Raw genomic sequence first — 14,832 nt, forward strand, 5'->3', positions numbered from 1 at the left:
AGAAGGTAGGGTACTCAAACTATTAGACCTCCCCCCCCCCCCCCCCCCTTTCCCCAACTTAAGACTCCCCCCCCCCCTTTCAAGACCTTCCTTCTTGAGATTTTCAGTTCATAACACTCTGTATATTTACATCCATTTTAATACCCCCTCCTTTGCACGACCTGGGTTTCTCAGATTTGTTGAGGGCTTAAAAGGGGAATGAGTTCCACTCTATCAGTACAGCCAGAGAGTGTCACGGTACTGATCGGGAACAAGAAATGCACTGACTGTGACGAAGGGATGGGTAAAGTCAATGTCCCGTGTCCCCATTCACCTATCTTGTCAGTGCTCTTATTCTTATGACTTGACCTCCTTTCTTCTGTTTACATCCATCGAGGGGAAAATACCCTTTAAATGCATCTTGTGTTGTGTGAACAAACAGAGTCAGAACGAACCTGGAACCCCACTAGCTTAGTCAAATTCAACTGACTGGAACAAATCCAAAACGGCTCACGCTCCAACATAAAATATTTACAAAATAACCTTGTATACATACAGCTAACAACTCAAAGGTTTTGCTCGTGTGTTTAAAAGAGAGAGAGAGACAGAGAGAGACAGAGAGAGAGAGAGAGAGAGAGAGAGAGAGAGAGAGAGAGAGAGAGAGAGAGAGAAAGAGAGAGAGAGAGACAGACAGACAGACAGACACAGAGAGAGAGAGAATGAGAGAGAGAGAAAAAAAGAGAGAGAGAGAGAGAGAAAGAGAGAGAAGCAGACAGACCGAGGCAGACAGACAGACAGACGAGGGACAGAGAGACAGAGAGAGAGAGAATGAGAGAGAGAGAGAGAGAGAGAGAGAGAGAGAATGAGAGAGAGAGAGAGAGAGAGAGAGAGAGAGAGAGAGAAAGAGAGAGAGAGGCAGACAGACAGACAAGGGACAGACAGAGAGCGAGAGAGAGAGAGACAGACAGACAGACGAGGGACAGAGAGACAGAGAGAGAGAGAATGAGAGAGAGAGACAGACAGACAGACAGACAGACAGAGAGAGAGAGAGAGAGAGAGAGAGAGAGAGAGAGAAAGAGAGAGAGAGAGGGAGACAGACAGACAGACAGACAGAGACAGAGAGAGAGAGAGAGAATGAGAGAGAGAGAGAAAGAGAGAGAGAGACAGACAGACAGACAGACAGACAGACAGACAGAGAGAATGAGAGAGAGAGAGACAGAGACAGAGAAACAGAGAGAGACAGAGAATGAGAGAGAGAGAGAATGAGAGAGAGGCAGACAGACAGACAGACAGAAGGGACAGAGAGAGAGAGAGAGAGAGAGAGAGAGAGAGAGAGAGAGAGAGAGAGAGAGAGAGAGAGAGAGAGAGAGAGAGAGAGAGACAGAGAGAGAGGGAGAGAGAAGGGGAAGAGAGTAGTGGCGCATGATGACAAGGTGTGGTGAAAGCGACAAGATTTGTCTCCCTGTAGATCACGGTCGTTGGGACTTGGAAACTTTGGTTGTTACTCTGTGAATCGTGTCAGTGTTTACAACTTAATGCAACGCCCATCACTTGAAGAAACTAAGACATAAGCAACTGCTGGTCAAAATAATATTATCGTCACTGAACTCAGCGGCAGTCAACACAGACAAACGATTACCTAACCAACCAACCACTTATTCAAACCACTAGCTCATCTAATACATAAACTGATATATACACAAAAACAAATCAAATATACAAAACATACAAATAAACATTAAAAAACAAAACAAAACAAAAGCATCAAATTGCACATTATAATGGTATGATCAACACTGTTTGGTGTCAATACAGACAAACCAAGCAACCAACCGACCAATTCTTGAAACCGGCTAGCACCTCCAGCAAACTACACGGACAATTACACATCATCACTTTATGTTCATACCAAGTCAAGAAGCGCGTGAAAACACAAAGAATCATTACTAAGCACACAGAAAAGTTATCACAAAAAATAAAAACATCAAAAACACATGAAAAATACAGAAACAAAAACAGCACGACACAGACACACACCCAGAAATGCACGTCGGCTACGTGAGAGTACGCGAGAGCGCACGTGCACAGACACAGACAAACAGACAGACAAACACAGACAAACAGACAGACAAACATACAGACTGGCACACACACACACACACACACACACACACACACACACACACACACACACACACACACACACACACACACACACACAGGAACTTGTATCAAAGTGCCTGGCCAGGGCCAGCATCAAGTCGTACCACATATCCTATAACCTTCAGCTGCAGTTAATCTACGATTGTGGAAGGAATCCTTACGAAACTTCCAATAATCTGGCGCAATCAGGTTTAAAAAGAAAGATTATGATATGAGCAGAAAAAATGCCGTAAACGTGGGTGTGGGGGTGTCATAAATCAGGTGTCTTAAAAGGGGGTTCCCACTTTAGTGAACTTGAGTAAATAGTTGACCAGACAAGATTATGAAAAGAAGCAGAAGGAAGGCCTTAAAATAGGGGTGGGTGGGGGTGTCTTAAAACGGGGGATATTTAACAGGGGGTTACCACTGTCGTGCAGTAAATAGTTGACCAGACAGGCACTTTGGTGCAAGCTCCGGTAAAAGAGAAAAAAGGGGGGGGGGAGGGGGAAAAACACCTACCCGTGTAGCCGTCTCGCGTCCCTTGCAGTTCGGGCTCTGACATAGCCGTATGTCCTCCTCTGAAACACACAAAACAATTGGCATTCAAGAGAGATGCAGGGGAAAACTGTTATAAAACAACAATAATACACACAATGTGTCCATTAGAGCATTCTTTATCAGCTTTGCTGGCTGTGTCGAATTTGAGCACGTGGAATTTGAGCACGTCGAAGTATACGTGGCAATTTTGTCTTTAATTAGTTTAAATGTACCGTGCTCCTCACTTGCAGGTGCACGGAGCCCCTAGAACTTTAAGTCATGCATCAGGCACCTATCCATTTGAAATAAACCCAAGTTTCATCGACCTCCTTAAAAGGAGTCAAAAAACTGCTCTTTTTTTTTAAACGAATTAATGTACATCATTGTCCTGGCAGGACACTGTACGCCTCGAGCAGATCCCCCACGTGAACCAATTACGTCAAAAGCCTACATGAAAGTCCAGTATTCTCGACGAAAGAGAAAATTCTTTCCATCTTGAGTAGTGGTCGTCAAGAAAATTGCTTGCGTAAGAAAATTGTAAAACATGTTATTTGGGTCCATTTTGGCATACCGCACACAGCCACTAGCCCATGAACGTGATCATGGGAAATGTTAATTACATTTAGGCGGGAGATGCGAACTAACAAACCCCACAAAGCTTCGTTTGGCTGGCAACACTAAAGTTATGTGTAGTCATCTGTGGGATAGTTGTGTAAATGATTTGACTGTTTATATCCTTATCTGCGACAAAAAAGACAAAGCGTTGTTTCAACTGTGCTTGAGCGGAACAGCATCTTTAAATGAAACATGTGGCAAAGCAAATATGAAATAAATGTGTTCATAAGATTAAGAGCATTCATTATCAGCTTTGCTAGCTTGTTCTGTCCCATTTCCACACACATGCATCTTTTGTTTAGATAAGTTCGATCACAATAGACACTATTTGCAGTTCTGTGGCGAAGCTCCTAATTAACTGTCGTCTAGCGCTGACTAACGACTCTAATCCTGTCCGCTGCCAGACGATTTACAACAAATCAAGCGAGTCCTTGTACTAAAAATATCGCCATTGGGGCCAGCCATTTGACTGTTAATAATACCACAGCTGCCTCCAACAACAACACCGACATCGACACCACCAACAACACCAACACCAACAACAACAACAACAACTACAACAACTGATGTGGCTGATGTGACTGATGTGGCCTCTACCACTGTATTACAACGATGGTACGAACACTGGCTGAGGGCCAGCCATCGACTGAGTGACGTCACAGAACCATTGACCGACGGCCGTCATATTACAATATCAAAGCTAAAACGGCCAAGGACCTACGAGGTCAGCTGAAGGGGTTGCGTCACTCAGACGTCTTTAGTATGACTTAAAATCGTCACTGACGTTACACATCAGGGTGTAGGTCAATCGTCTGCCCAAAGAAGACATGCTGACTTATTTTTATTTGTCTCCGTCAGACAGTAAGGGGAGGAAGGGAGGGGCTACAGATGGCGGAGACACATTTGTCCACGCTAACTTTCTTTCTTTCTTTATTTGGTGTTTAACGCCGTTTTCAACCACGAAGGTTATATCGCGACGGGGAAAGGGGGGAGATGGGATAGAGCCACTTGTCAATTGTTTCTTGTTCACAAAAGCACTAATCAAAAATTTGCTCCAGGGGCTTGCAACGTAGTACAATGTATGACCTTACTGGAAGAATGCAAGTTTCCAGTACAAAGGACTTAACATTTCTTACATACTGCTTAACTAAAATCTTTACAAAAATTGACGATAATCTATACAAGAAACACTTTTACAAGTAAAAGGAGAAACAGAATCCGTTAGTCGCCTCTTACGACATGCTGGGGAGCATCGGGTAAATTATTCCCCCTAACCCGCGGGGGGTAATGGCGGAGACAGATTTGTCCACGCTAACAACCGAAAAGAAACCACTAGCCACTGACAAATTGTAACTGTTAACGACATGTACATAATTAAACAAACTGCATGATACGCCTACAGGTAAGAACGATAATGAGTTTGGCATCCGTCAAATAACTATGACGATGACTCCCAGACACAGCGACTAGAAATGGCATGTCACGACAACATAAACACTGGAGAAACGTAACGAAATACTCGTATATATATCGCTAAGCTTGTATTCTCGGACATTCAAATATTCCAAAAGGTAAATGTCTGGAGGGTATAAATCAGGAGAGTGTTGCTGCCGCTGGATGTCAAACCTCGTACTGTGGAGGCGATCCCCGAATTTTGTTCTCTCAACAAAAAAAAGTCAGATCATTTGATCTACAAACTTGGCAACTTTGTGGACTTTGTGAAAAGGCTGAAATTCATGTATACCAGCTAATTATGAAGCTATTCGTTCAACATATACTGTTCAAAAAAAGAAACGCATAGTTGCTACTTGCCAAATTTGTTTTATTTTTCGAAAAAATTAACAGAAAATCCAATATTTAGATTATTTGTTTGAAATTTGGTATGGACACAGTTGAATGCACACACAGTTCATTTGCATCTTCAAGTCAATCAGTCAATCAATACGATTGGGTGCCGAGGCTGTCAAGTCAGTAGGGGGTGTGACTGCCTTGAGCAGCAACAACTGCCCGGCACCTTCTGGGCATGGACTGGATCAGATGCCGGATATCTTGCTGTGGGATGGTGTCCCACTCCTCCTGAAGTGGCTCCAATAGATCGCGGTGATTTGCCGGCGCTTCTTCTCGCCTGCGCACACGTCTGTCCAATTCATCCCAGAGGTGTTCTATCGGGTTCATGTCTGGGGACATGGATGGCCAGGGAAGCACCTGGACATGGTGGTCGGTGAGGAACTGGGTGGTGAGTCGTGCTGTGTGCGGGCGAGCGTTGTCCTGCTGGAATATGGCATCCTGGTCAGCCAGAAGAGGAAGGGCGTGTGGGCGCAGAATTTCCTCCACGTATCGCTGGGCAGTTATGCGCCCTTGGACGTGCACCAGGGTGCTCCTTCCAGCGGTATTGATCGCCCCCCACACCATGACGCCTCCACCACCATGAACGGGTGCCTCATCCACACAGTTGGGCGCGTAACGTTCGTTTACTCTCCGGTAGACCCTCCTCCGACCATCATGTCGCTGGAGCAGGAAGTAGGACTCGTCGCTGAACCACACGTGTCTCCAGTGATTCCGGACGGTCCAGCGAAGGTGCTGGTTGCCCCACTGCACTCGGTTCTGGCGATGGCGGCGGGTGAGGACAGCTCCTCTGTGAGGTCTGCGAGCTCTCAAACCAGCTTCATGCAGGCGGTTCCGCACGGTCTGGTCCGATAATCGGTGTGGCCCGGGGAGAGCCTGGACAGAAGATGAGGCCGACAGGAAACGATTCCGGAGGTGGCGGAGCCGTATGAAGCGGTCGTGAGCAGCAGTTGTCGCCCTTGGTCTTCCCGCTCGTGGCAAGTCAGCAACGGAGCCAGTGGCTTGAAACCTGACCCACAGTCTACTGATGGTGCTCTGGGACACGTGGAAGTGCCTGGCGATTGCACTTTGACTTTGGCCTGCTTGTAAACGACCCAATGCAATTTGGCGGTCTTCTCTGCTCAATCGGGCCATCTTTCGTCGCTGAATTGTCGTCTGATTTCTTTGTGGCGAACAATCCGCTTTTATGGGTTTTGGAAGACATGGTGAGAGCTCAATATTCCCCGAGTTTCACGAGATTACACTGAAGCATGACGAGTGGTCATGCCAAATGAGCAATTTTGACATTGTAGCCACTGATAACGCATGCGTCACGTGCAGAGCTCACTTGTGGCAATGGACGAAAGGTCGACGACCAGATAAACATTTTCTGCAGTTTGGTGGATATCCTTGTAGCCATATAACTAAATTAACCAAATATTACAAGCTATGCGTTTCTTTTTTTGAACAGTATATAAATAAGTTATTAGTATATTTGAGGGTTTAATTTTCGGGGGTCACCGTTTGGTAAGCCGAAATGTTTTTACTGCACAGACTGTGCCAAGTATGGGGTTTGCATGTAATTACTCTGTCGCTCTCTCTTTTGGCGTGCCACTGACTTAGAAGCGACCGCTAGTGGTCTTCTTGTGCCTGTGTGTAAGTGTGTGTGTGTGCGCGTGTGTGTGTGTGTGAGACGGTGTGAGAGTGTGTGCGTGCGTGCGTGCGTGCGTGTGGGTGTGTGTATATGTGTGTGCGTGCGTGCGTGCGTGCGTGCGTGTGTGTGAGTGTGTGTATGTGTGTGTGTGCGTGCGTGCGTGCGTGTGTGAGTGTGTGTGTGTATTTGTGTGTGTATTTGTGTGTGTATTTGTGTGTGCGTGTATGTGTATGTACGTACGTACGTACGTCCGTGCGTGCATACATGCGTGCTACCGTCCTTGTGACCGCGTACGTTGGAGGTTCTATACATGGAATGGTACCTCTACGCGTGTGAGGTTCTATACATGGAATGATACCTCTACGCGTGGGAGGTTCTATACAAGGAATGGTACCTCTACGCGTGGGAGGTTCTATACATGGAATGGTACCTCTACGCGTGGGAGGTTCTATACATGGAATGATACCTCTACGCGTGGGAGGTTCTACACAAGGAATGATACCTCTACGCGTGGGAGGTTCTACACAAGGAATGATACCTCTACGCGTGGGAGGTTCTATACATGGAATGGTACCTCTACGAAGCTTACCTTGTAACGAGTACAGGCTACAGCTGCCAAAGGGGTCGGAGAAGCTGCGATGTCGGAAGGGGCTGAACCACAGCTCCACCGGGTCAGAAAAGAACAGATTTCTCTCGCCCTCACTCACAGAGTAACTTCGTTGCGGGAGATTCATGGTCAATTTTTCACGTTACAGACACCGTCTACATTGCGTATAGGTACAGGTACAAGGCGTTGTCATTCGCCTCTAGCTCTCCATCGCACGTCAACTATCAGTCTCTCAGTGGAGAAGGACTCACATAGCACCGATGACACCTCACAGACATTTCCAACACTAGCACAATGTAGACACATACTCCAGCTTTGTACGGCGGTGTCAGCCTTCAAGTCAGCGTTGACCGATTGAAGTCACCGAGGAACACTGGCTAGCGGCGTGCAATCAATGCCAGGCGATGTCTGCGGGGATCAGTTTCGCCGCCTATTCCGTAATGCGATGAAATTATCCAGGCAACACAGTCGGGAAGTGGGGTGAGGTGCCTTGTACCAGAGTTTTGGTCAGGAACAAGATATACATCCCTGGTATGGCTATCTACTTGCCAAGAACGACAACAACTTGTGTCTCGTCACACAGAGTACCAGAGTTTTGGTCAAGAACGTCAAGAACAAGAAATACATCCTGGTATGGCTATCTGCTTGCCAAGAACGACAACAACTTGTGCCTTGTACCAGAGTTTTGGTCAAGAACGTCAAGAACAAGAAATACACTCCTGGTATGGCTATCTGCTCGCCAAGAACGGCAACAACTTGTGCCTTGTCACACAGAGTACCAGAGTTTTGGTCAAGAACGTCAAGAACCAGAAATACACCCTTGGTATGGCTATCTGCTTGCCAAGAACGACAACAACTTGTTCCTCGTCACACAGAGTACCAGAGTTTTGGTCTAGAACGTCAAGAACAAGAAATACATCCCTGGTATGTCTATCTGCTCGCCAAGAACGGCAACAACATGGTCCCTTAAGGTGTCTTATAATATCAGTCTGGCTGGTTTCAATCGTACACCTGTAGCATCAACCCAGCACGACTACGTTTACTGAGTTTCGTTTCAGCTATGTGCGACAATTTACAAGATGCCAGTCACTTGAACTGTCCTCGCCTCGCCACCAAAGACACGTGTAAGCATCAAGAGAATCCATTGAAGATCTCCCGATCTCAATGTACCACCCCCCCTCCCCCCCCCCCCCCCCCCGCTCTCCTTTCAGGAACTTGTCTTTTTGGATTTTCTGTAGATTGTCTTTGTAAATTTACGTTTATTTTAAAACTCCCTCCTTTTTAAGACATTGTTTTCTCAGATTTTAGGAGATGGTTAAGGGGGATCCACTAAACATTGACACGTGACCAAACGAGTTATCTGTGTGCTAACATAATAGTCTAAATCATGCAAAGTCCAGTGCACCACAGCTGCACTTCAGTATCACGGGGAATACACGTCGCTGAGTCAAAAGCAAACCTTCTCGGTGCACATACCGCAGAATGTATCATACATACCCTACATTCTCCGAAACGCATTCAATGCATATGAAAGCCTACCAGCTTCCGTCAAACAAAACACTTGATACCGGGAGCACTTTAACAAAAGAATGCACTTTTTCCTCAAACGCATTACTGACAAACAGGCTCTGTGGCTATCACAATTCACAGTAAAACTTTCAAAAATGTCACCCCATTCAGTTATGCCGTCTCAAGAATGGGTGACCAGTGTGAGAGAAAAAAACACGACAGCTGGCACAAACAGAGACTAAACACACATACTTCACGCGTTTGTCAAACTCAATTTGAACACTGACACCTTGACCTCGGCCCAAGGTGCGCAACTGTAGTCAGCTGTAAAGTATGATTGATGAGGGTGAGTTGAGGACGGACGCAAAGCCACTGGGACATAGAATAGGACAGCAGTGACTAGAGAAGATGACCACTGTCACAAAAGACAGTCCACTGACCGCCCAAACTCCTTCTCCCGATACGCGGAGCCACTGAGCCGGACAGCTAAAGCTTCTCCCACACAGACGGGCCAAGGCGGGAAGTGAAGGGGAAATGAAAAGACTTTGTCGGCTGTGAAATTCTTTCAACTCAGGCAGCCGTTAAAAGATAAATAGATAGAGTGTTGTAACAGTCTCCCTCCTTCTTCCTATAGACACACACGTCTCCGCTATTCCTCACAGTTCATGAATATCAATGAAATACTTCTGTCGTCTTCTCCAACAAGAAGTGATATAAGTACATAGGTGAGAGAGACACTCGTGAGATAATTATTGTTCAAATCAATCAATCAATCAATATGAAGCTTATATAGCGCGTATTCCGTGGGTACAGTTCTAAGCGCTTGTCGAAGAGTTGTCAACACAGGACTAACAAAGAAACTAACATCTTCAGACGGACACGAACCCTATCACACACTAGCAAACCCTGGTAAACAAACAACTGTTTAACAACAATGTGCACATCAATAGCTAGGTCCAAACAAAATAATATTAAGCACAAAGAAAACACCTCTCACAGAGCACAGCACAAGAATGTCTTTTGGGGCACAACACATCACGTCGAGCATGAAAGTCGCAGCCAGCTACGGGAAGAACTGAGTCTTCAACCTACTCTTGAACGCGTCAAGAGAGGGGCTCTGGCGAAGCTCAAGCGGCAGGGAGTTCCAGACGGAGGGGCCCGCGGAGGGAAATGCACGCTGACCAGCAGATGCGAGTTTCGAGCGAGGGATCAATCAATCAATCAATGAGTCTTATATCGCGCATATTCCGTGGGTACAGTTCTAGGCGCTCTGCAGTGATGCCGTGTGAGATGAAATTTTATACGGCCAGTAGATTGCAGCCATTTCGGCGCATATTTACCTTTCACGGCCTATTATTCCAAGTCACACGGGTATAGGTAGATAATTATTAACTGTGCCTAAGCAATTTTGCCAGGAAAGACCCTTTTGTCAATCGTGGGATCTTTAACGTGCACACCCAATGTAGTGTACACGGGGGGAGGTTCGGACACCGAAGAGAGTCTGCACACAAAGTTGACTCTGTGAAATAAATTTCCGCCGAACCTGGGATCGAACTCACGCTGACAGCGGCCAACTGAATACAAATCCAGCGCGCTACCAACTGAGCTATATCCCCGCCCGTGGAGGCGGAGAGGGTCAGCAGCAGAACGAAGGGGACGGTCGGAGGGCTGGGTGTACAGGTCCAGGGAGGATTGAAGGTACTCGGGAGCAGAGTCGTTGAGACACTTGTAGACCAGAGTGGACAGTTTGTAGGAGATTCGGGTGTTGACAGGGAGCCAGTGCAAGGAGCGAAGTAGGGGGGTGATGTGGTCTCGCTTCGTCTTCCTCAACGTCAGCCTGGCAGCGGCGTTCTGGACTCGTTGTAGGCCATGAATGGATGAGGCGGGGAGGCCAGCCAGAAGGGAGTTGCAGTAGTCCAGACGACTGAAGATGAGGGAGACAACCAGCTTGACACAGGCGTCGTGGGTGAGGTAGCGACGGATGGAGGCGATGCGTCGTAGATGGAAAAAGCAGGTCTTGATGATGAAGGAGATGTGTGTCTGCATGGAGAGAGTGGAGTCGAGAAAGACGCCAAGGCTCTTGACAGCAGGGGAGAATGGAACAGTCGCGTCATCCAGCTGGAGGTCGGTCACAGTGAGGGAAGCAATCTTCTGTCGTGTTCCAACGAGAAGGGCCTCCGTCTTCTCACTGTTCAGCTTCAGCTTGTTCTCAGTCATCCAGTTCTTGATGTCAGTGAAACAACTGGAGATGGATCCAAGGAGATCGTCAACGTCCTCCGGCTTGGCGCTGTTCTGGAGCTGCGTGTCATCGGCAAAGGAGTTGTAGTTCAGGCCGTGGCGTTCGATGACCAGGGAGAGGGGTTGGGTGTACAGGGTAAAAAGGACAGGGCCGAGGACAGATCCTTGTGGGACGCCGAAGCGGACAGGAACAGGCTGAGAAGAGAACGAATCAGTGGTGACAGTCTGAGAGCGGTTCTGGGGGTAGTTCCTAAACCAAGAGAGGGCGGTGTTGTGAATGCCGAACGTGGAACTGAGGCGATCGACGAGTAGCTGATGGTCGATCGTGTCAAAGGCCGCGGAAAGGTCCAGCAGCACGAGGGCAGAGACGAGACCGCTATCTGTTGCGTTCAGGAGGTCCGTGGTGATTCGCAGGAGCGCCGTCTCGGTGCTGTGGTGAGGGCGGTACGCTGACTGGTACACTGGCATCAGCGAGTTCCGAGACAGGTGGGCGCTCAACTGCTCCAGGATGATACGCTCCAGAAGCTTGGAGAGGAAGGGCAGGTTGGACACAGGACGGTAGTTCTTCAACTCGTTGACGTCAAGGCCGGGCTTCTTGATGAGTGGGCGGACAACGGCAGACTTGAAGCAGTCGGGAACGACGCCTGTGGCCAGGGATATGTTGATGATATCTGTGATAGACGGCAGGAGCTTGTCCAGACACTTGGTGAAGAGGAAGCCTGGCAGGGGATCTAGCTCGCAGGTCTTGATGGCCGTCTTGGTGATGAGTCGCTTGACGTGGTTTTGAGTGACAGGCTGAAAGCACGTGAGGGGGGAGCCGGAAAAGGAAGGGGAGGGTGGGGATGGGACGTGTGTATATCATGTAAATGAGGTCATGTCAAGCAAGTCTGGCAGGGATCTGTTTTTCCACTGCTTATGATGCCAAAGTCACCGAGACAAACCTCATTATAGAAAAAAAATTGCACTCGCTAATTCCCCTGCATGAATTGTTCGAACTAACACGTCACGCCACACTTTCAGAGTGATGTTTCTTTGCTTTGACGTAATAGATTGCACGAGACTTTAGAAGAGATCGAGGTTCCAAAACAAGCGTCTTCAATTTAGCTGCCTCGACTGCAGGACTTTTTGAGTAAAATACACGTAAGTACAGTATGTAGAATAAACAGAATACTACATGGCTTGCTGTTTCGTACCAGATTTACACTCGTTTCTTTTTCAAATAGTGACAGCTCGCTTTCGCTCGCAGTTCAATATTAAAAAAAAAAAACCCTCGTGTAAATCTGGTACGACACAGCAAGCCATGTAGTATTCTCTATGCACTGGACTCGGACCAAGGAATTCAGCTGTGTCTCGGTGTGCCACATTTAAAAGTGCATCTGACGGATGCGTTGGACCATGGCCTTCCGTGTGGAAGGTTCGGGGTTCGAATCTCGGTCGCGCCTGGTGGGTTAAGGGTGGAGATCTCCTAGGTCAACTTATTTACAGACCTGCTAGGGCCATATCCCCCTTCGTGTGTACAGCCGTACATGCAAGCACAAGACCAAGTGCGCACGAAACAAATCCTGTAATCCATGTCAGAGTTCGGTGGGTTATAGAAACACGAAAACACTCAGCATGTATCCCCCGGAATCGGAGTATGGTTGCCTAAATAGCGGGTGGAAAACGGCCAAACACGTAAAAGCAGACTCGTGCCTACGAGTGTACATGGGACTCGTAGCCCTCGAACTCAGAAGAAGAAGAAGAAGAGAACATCCTCCCCACGTACACAGTCGTGTTTACCACCACAGATATGAACAGGCTTTCACATTGGATGCGAGCATCCTACCACTTGGACACATAGAACAAATCAACAGCATGGCCATTTCTTGTGCACGGTAGCAATACTATTATTTCTGGAATACATTTCTCAGATCGACATGAGGTGTTACTTACGAAATCATTTTAGCAAACTTTGAAGGAAAAAACCCACCCAATTCTGCACAGAAAATCTGAGGCTGTTCATTTTTCCCAAAGTGAAAATATCGATGCTCTTTTTCCATGCAAAGAAAAATCTGTAGTCGCTCACACGAGAACGACTGTACCTTGAAATATCCCGAGTACCTTCAATCCTCCCTGGACCTGTACACCCAGCCCTCCGACCGTCCCCTTCGTTCTGCTGCTGACCCTCTCCGCCTCCACATCCCTCGCTCGAAACTCGCATCTGCTGGTCAGCGTGCATTTCCCTCCGCGGGCCCCTCCGTCTGGAACTCCCTGCCGCTTGAGCTTCGCCAGAGCCCCTCTCTTGACGCGTTCAAGAGTAGGTTGAAGACTCAGTTCTTCCCGTAGCTGGCTGCGACTTTCATGTTCGACAGTGATGTGTTGTGCCCCAAAAGACATTCTTGTGCTGTGCTCTGTGAGAGGTGTTTTCTTTGTGCTTAATATTATTTTGTTTGGACCTAGCTATTGATGTGTACATTGTTGTTAAACAGTTGTTTGTTTACCAGGGTTTGCTAGTGTGTGATAGGGTTCGTGTCCGTCTGAAGATGTTAGTTTCTTTGTTAGTCCTGTGTTGACAACTCTTCGACAAGCGCTTAGAACTGTACCCACGGAATACGCGCTATATAAGCTTCATATTGATTGATTGATTGAAGAACAACCTCATCGAGGCCTGAACCTAGCCCGGTCCCGCACAGCCATTTCAGTCAGTTGTAGGGACGTTTAAAAACCACAACCAACTGGACCTAGCTCAGTGCAGGAGGGAAACCAATCACAATAGCGTATTACACAGCCCACATTGCGCAGACGTCCATCGTAATCTTGTTTTTCTGAGATTATTCAATCAAACATTGTTATCACTGCCTGACGCGCAACCAGCTGCAAGCAGCAGGATAATTTATACGATCGATGCAGATCGTTTCTGTTACGTCTTTTCCACACAACGACCAGTGCACACCGCGTTGACAACTTGAATGGAAATGAGGCAACAATACGCAAATACACATTCACTGCCAGATCCTGCCTCGACTTGGACCATAATCTGATACGCGTTAATATAGTTAATTCATACGTGCGCGCGCGTCACACACACACACACACACACACACACACATACACACACTCACACACACACACACACACACACACACACACACACACACACACACACACACACACACACACACACACACACACACACACACTAACAACAGACAGAAAAGTTATTTTGGCAATTGTTCGGTTGATGAAATTCGACCGGCTGTCATACCTTGCTCAACAAGGTACTTTCGGTGCCGTCTTGGTTAATCGTGTCTCTGCTAACCGTCCTGCTGCTTATGCCAATCTCTGCTAGGGTAGGTTGACCTGGGCTAAGGTGCACGAAGCGAAACTGGCTGCCACACAACTGGGTGGTGTGTAGCCGCAGGGTCGGATTGTTTGAAAGTGAGATTTGTTATGATTTTCCACCAATCAGACCTCGCGGGTAGTGCGTACCACCCATTTGTATGGCAGACAGTTTCGCTTCGTGCACCTCATCCCGAGGTGCACGAGAAAGTGACCAACCGGGTGTGAGCCCAGCCGCGGCGTTGGATTGGTTGCAACTGAGATTTGTTGTGATTTGAACGAATCAGACCCCGCGGGGTTTTTTTCGAACCCGTTTGGGTGGTACCCACTTTCGCTTCGTCCAGTCAGCACCTGTCAGCGAAGACGACAGTACAACAGAACAGCGGTACAAGTCAGCCCAGTGAGAACC

General features: G+C 47.5%; 1 long non-coding RNA gene across 2 annotated transcripts in view; it reads right to left on the bottom strand.

Moving 5' to 3' along the window:
- Positions 1-2,638: 2,638 nt before the first annotated feature.
- Positions 2,639-14,832, bottom strand: part of LOC138978165 (uncharacterized) — a 78,856-nt gene continuing 66,662 nt past the window's right edge. For both annotated transcript variants that reach the window (XR_011459594.1, XR_011459593.1), the window contains exon 3: positions 2,639-2,699. This is a non-coding gene — a long non-coding RNA (uncharacterized lncRNA). The remainder of the gene's footprint in view (positions 2,700-14,832) is intronic.

Source organism: Littorina saxatilis, linkage group LG10 (assembly GCF_037325665.1).
Source record: "Littorina saxatilis isolate snail1 linkage group LG10, US_GU_Lsax_2.0, whole genome shotgun sequence".
NCBI lineage: Eukaryota > Metazoa > Mollusca > Gastropoda > Littorinimorpha > Littorinidae > Littorina > Littorina saxatilis.